The sequence below is a fragment of the Diachasma alloeum genome, unplaced genomic scaffold (genome assembly GCF_001412515.2).
Source record: "Diachasma alloeum isolate Michigan unplaced genomic scaffold, Dall2.0 Dall_scaffold_00302, whole genome shotgun sequence".
Taxonomy (NCBI): domain Eukaryota; kingdom Metazoa; phylum Arthropoda; class Insecta; order Hymenoptera; family Braconidae; genus Diachasma; species Diachasma alloeum.
The window spans coordinates 278,883-284,936 of record NW_021680441.1 but is presented as its reverse complement, the minus strand read 5'-3'; positions in this window follow the sequence as shown (position 1 = coordinate 284,936).

The window sequence follows — 6,054 nt, the reverse complement described above, 5'->3', positions numbered from 1 at the left end:
GGGGGGGGGGGGGGGGGGGGGGGGGGGGGGGGGGGGGGGGGGGGGGGGGTTGGAAATTGTAGGGGGTGAGAAGCATCAGAGAGTAGCCCTAGAGAACTGCTGAAACATGTGTAACACGCAGCCTTGATTACACGCGGGTTTGTAAAAATTATTATTATAGCCACGAGGTACTCCCGCTCTTTTTTTCCCGGTTTACGTTTTCGTCGTTTTTTTAACGCCGCGCGGTAGTTGGAGGGGGGGGGGNGGGGGGGGGGAGGAGTGGATGCAGCGCCCCGTCGACAGTCCTGCCAACTATATGAGATACGTGCAGATGGGTACCGATTTTTTCTTTTCCATCGGGATTTCGGGGGGATTTTTATCGGCCACCACCGACTGTCGGTAAAAAGGAGTGAGAAAAAATTTCTTTTTGGAAAAATCTCGACTGTTTTATCAGCTGGGGTAATTAGAGAGGGATAATTTGTAGTGTTGCGAAGAAATTATGAAGTAGTTTTTAATATGTGAAGTGTTTTTATTTCTGCACAGGTTTTATATTTCAAATATTTTTCAATGAATGAATTATTTGACATTTTTTTAGGATTCTTTTGATGATTGAAACTCGATTTTTGGGTGAAATAATTTCAAGAAAGTAATTAATTGAGAAGAATTAATGGGAGTCATCTCATGATGAATTATTTTGGCTCAAGAAATAATTGAAAAATTTCTTATTTTCGGTGGCAATTCGTGGAATTGAATTGGCATGCGCTTCTATTGCATGCAGAATAATTTGTTTCGTGGCTGATTACACTCGGACGAGTGAAATTGGAACTGGAAATGCGGCATTGATCAGAAGGGGCTAGGGGGGGGTGGGGCTGGATGGGGGGAGCTCACTGTGGAAACGTTTGCTGGATAAATACAACCATGAAAATTAAATTGTTTTATTAATTAATTGCAAAATATAAAAATCCATTACTGCTCCATTACAGTTGAAAAGTTCTCACGTTCAATTGCCCATTCGATAATTATTTTGGATTTCCGTTCATCATGGGAAAATCAATTGTTGAAATTTGCGATGAAATATCGGAAGTGATATTGAATCATTTTTTTGAATATTCAATTTATTTTCAATGACGAAAACATCAAGTGGAGATTCAGCTACATTAGGTTAGTCATCCGGTTTTCCCGGTATTCTGGTCGAAGCCGGCTAACCGCAGAATTGAAGGCAAGATGGCAAAAGTACCCTCAGGATAAGAGGGAGATAGAAGTCGAACGGGGGGCGGCGCTCTGTGGCCTGGTACAGCCCATTCGCGCATCCTCGTTCTTCTCCTTTATCCCCACCAATGTAGCGTCTAAGATTTACATCAGTCGTGGTGGAATGAAAATCTGATAATAAAATTCATCGCTTGACTGTATTTTTCAGTTTTGCTTTTTTAATAGTCGATATACAAATGGAACGGAATTGGGTGGAAGGGGGAGGATGGACAATCTTCTTTGCAAAACCTGGAATATTACGCAATTTTCACCCTCTTTCATGCTCCGAATCGACTTGTGGCAATATCGTGCCCAGCAAGGGGGCTAGGCCCCCTGCTCGCTCTATTCGATGAGACCGGGGGGGCTTGCCCCCCCCGCACGACCGTTTGAGTGAAATATATCGCGATGAAAGAATGATTGTTTTTTTTTGTCTCATATAGGGATTCTGGTAACCCTCGGCACCCCTATGATTTTTCCCACAGAATGGAGCAGGTTGATGGGGCAAGACGGACCATCTTCTTTGTAACGTCTGGACTATTACGCAATTTTCATCTTCTTTTATGCTCCAAATTTATTTCTGGAAATATCATTCTTAGTTAGGGGGCTAGGCCCCCTGCTCGCTCTATTCGATGAGACCGGGGGCTTGCCCCCCCCCACGACCGTTTGAGTGAAATATATCGCGATGAAAGAATGATTGTTTTTTTTTGTGTCTCATATAGGGATTCTGGTAACCCTCGGCACCCCGATGATTTTTCCCACAGAATGGAGTAGGTTGATGGGGCAAGACGGACCATCTTCTTTGCAACATCTGGAATATTACGCAATTTTCATCTTCTTTCATGCTCCAAATTTATTTCTGGAAATATCATTCTTAGTTAGGGGGCTAGGCCCCCCGCTTGCTTTATTCGCCAAGCCCGGGGGGCTTGGCCCCCCCAGCTAGCTTTATTCGGTACGAGCCGGGGGCCTGGCCCCCCAGATAGCTTCATTCGCCAATCCCGGGGGGCTTGGCCCCCTAGCTCGCTTTATTCGCCAATCCCGGAGGGGCTTGGCCCCCCCGCACAGCCGTTCGGGTGCGATATATCATTATTTGAAGGAATGGTTTTCTTCTAGTGTCTCCTATAGGGTTGCCTTTACAAATTTTCTCACCTTTATGAATTTTCTGACCCTCGTGACCCCTCCAAGTTTCTTGACAAGATAACTCATAAGCTTCAAAAAGCTTGAGAGGGTCAGCGCCAGAGAGGTTGTAAGGGCCATTTATCATGCTCCTGGCCCTCGTGACCCTCATGAATGTAGAACAAAAAATTATACCAGCCTAATCCTTGTGGCCCTCAGGCCCAAATGTCGCCTGAAACTTTCAGCGTTACTTCAACACTATTTCTCCACAACATTACGTAGACGGATAATTCCATAAATTATCAAATGAACGGAAATGAATTTTCCAGTAAACATTTCATCACCTCATAATTGATTTTTTGCTCTAATTTGAGCGTTGATTTCATGATAACAGCAGTCCTGTTGATTTTTCCATTTTTCAAGTGCCTGAAAAAATCGTAAATCTGCTGAGAGACCACTTTAAAATCCGGAATCAACATTTCCCGAGTACTTAGTATGCGGTGCAAATGGCAACGAGAGTGAGGGAGGAAATGTGAACGAGGGAGAGCTCCGCGGTTTCGACGAGGGAGAAGGGAGCTATAACCCAGGCATTCTCGGTGCATGTATGTGGGACAAAACGATAACTAGGGGAAAAAAAGTTGCGAGTGCAAAGTTGAAGGAGATCTAAGAACGGTTTGTTGTCAGTGTAAGAAGATCATGGTGTTAGCTGCTTTGTGACATCAAAAGGCTGACAATGAGCGGGGAAATTTTCCCCTGAAAATACCTGGGACGATTATATTTCCAGTGTTTCAGAGTCAAAACCTGATGTTCAAATAATTCTGGGAAGCAATAAAAACGTGGAAAAATACGATATTATTTATTTATTTTTAACGCGATTTACCGCAAGGGGTTCGCGACTGGCCATCGCCTGAAGGCTTTCAGCCTGGTGTTTACAGAGATATTTAGTTGAATGTTGTGATAATGTACCGGGTACAATCGAGAAAAAATACGATATTGTCAATTTATTGAAAGACAAAATAATTATGAAGCCCTGAATCTGAAGATGTTCGACTAGACTGTTGGGACTTTTTCCGAGAGGTGGCGTCACTTGTCTCGTTTGCTCCAGCCTTCCGCGATGCACCATCACGCTCCGATATAGCCATCACATTTTTATAAACAATTATAAAGGATTATCACTGGAATTGCATGTGAGAAAAATTGAGTAATTGTGCATATGCGAGGAAATAATGAGATAGTAATGAGGAATGTATACCCTACGATCAGATGGATCCGTATCAATCAGCAGCATCGAATTTACAATTTCAATTCTTAAATGAAATTGTGATTGCAGTATACAATCCCAATGGAACTGGAAGTTGTATTTTTTGTAGTTCTTGCAACATCTTAGCTCTATCGTTTTGATATACTTGGGGGAATCCCGCAGAATGTGGTTAAAATTTTCTTCTAGATGACCACAAGAGCATTTATGCTGTATTAGTATGATTAGAACGAGCTCTAGTGATCCAAACAATCTTATCTCTAGATAATGGGAAGACCCATTTGAGACTTCACGGAGAGAAATATTCAATGAAAATTCCGGAGCGAAATGTGGTCGTAGGAAATTTTACGGAACTGTCACGGAATTTTTCCGGAGCGTTCCGTAATTTTTATCTGAATCTCCTGTGAAAAATTACGATACCGTCACTTAAATTTTCTGAGTCGATTCCGTAATCGGTGAGCGAATTGTGAGTTCCGTTATTTTTACTGAACATTTCTCTCCGTGTTGAAAGTCTCAATTTGAGACCGAAAAATCTCTATTTGATCCTTTCGAAAATCTCAACTTGCGATTTTTGAAACTCAACACAAGAATTTTTTTTGCGCCTAGAAAAATCCTGACTCCCCCTCAACTTTTACATATTCCATTTATTTCTATTCCTCTCTTTCCATATTATAATAGCAGCTGATAACACATCCGCTCGATCATAACCTCCTTCCAATACCATAAAATTTCCCTCCAAAAACCGAATCCATTAATTTCTAACAAGTATTTTATTTTATTTTATTTTTAACGGAATCCGTTGCAAGCCCGAGAGCTTGCAACTGGCCATCGTCCGAAAAATATTTTCTTGAGACAAGTAAATTTTCTTCAATTGCTTAATTCTCTCAGGCATCTCAACTCACATGACCCGAGAAAGGCCCCATGCTTTAAAATATTCTTCTGCTCAAGAATGATTTTGTCGCAAATGAACTTAATTAAATCGCGTAGAAGAATCGTCAATCTTCTAGTCTTTATTGTTTTCATGACTTTTTCGTTATGCACTTCCACTATTGCAATATGTAAAATATTCATGACGTAACGCGGAACGATAGTGATGAATGAAAATTTATTCGAATTCCGTGAGGTGCACACATTCCGAGATTTAAGCCAGTGAAAATAATTTACTTCTCTCAAGAAAATATGTTTCAGATATTAGAAATTTTTTTTCTCAGTGTAGATAATGAAAAGGTCTCACAGGTATTTCCACAGATCGATACTAATTTCATTTACAAGGCATTTTGTCAACTTCAATTTCCCAAAAAAAGGTGAGTGCGTCGGTTACCAAAAAAAAAAACCTCAGAATATGTAGTGCGGGAGGATGAAATGATGGGTCAGTGTGGAAGCAGTACGCGTGATAGTAGAACAACGACAATCTGAGGGTGAGTTTGAGGTACATACGAGCGTCACAGAGTGTTTTGTTCGCGCGCGATGAGCGCGTCGCCATAGCGACCGGCGGTTGTTTATTATTGCGTCCAGAGAGCAGTTAAAGGGTGGCGGCCCGGTGGGTGGTGGGGGCGCAGAGGGGGATGAGGTTTTTGAGTGAAGGGGTCAAAAGGGCTAGACGCAATGTGCTGATCAGCCTGGGTAGAGTCGCGAGGGGAAAAGTTTGTTAGTGGGAGAAGATGCGGAGGGGCAGGGCTGATCGGACGTGAGAGAGAAAGCGAAAAATAGCGGAAGAGAGAGAGAGAGAGAGTGAGAGTGTGAGGGCGAAGAGGGAGGGGGTGCAAAGCCCGGTGGCCGACCACACGAGCCCGAAAAACACATTCGCTTGCCGAACCCCAGCGCGGTAATGAGAGTTCGATAAAGCGCTGTTACCAGTTTGACGTCAGGCGATTTTTCACTCCGGGTAACATCTACTCAACGTGGGGATTGTAAAACCCGCGGGCAGGGATTTTTTCATTCATTATGGTTCTCATGGACTAGGTCAAACGGGAGTCATCGATTTTGTAGATTTTTTTATTGTTATTTTACGTCGCTTCGACCCGGTCACGTCAATCTGATCAATAATTTGCCAGAAAAATGAAAAAAACGTGAATTTTGCAGAACACTGATATTTTTTTTATTACCACGGACATGAGCTTTGATTGATTTCAATGATTTCACATGATTCCATCGTGATCCCAGATTGATTCAATCACAGAGTGGCCCCTTGACTTTGGGAGTGAGCACCCCTCGTTAAGTCACTTTATAATTAGCTTATAAAAAAAACATAGTGTGAACTAATAAAATAATGAATATTATTGATCATTTTTTTGTGTGTTATAATTTCGCCATGTTCATAATTTTTTTCCTCAAAATCCCATTTCGAAGTTGTCCCCTCCCACATCATTCAACCAATTATGAAAATATTCAACTGATAAATATGTATTCGTTCATGAGAGAGCAACAAATAGAATCGAAGGCTAATTGCGTGGACA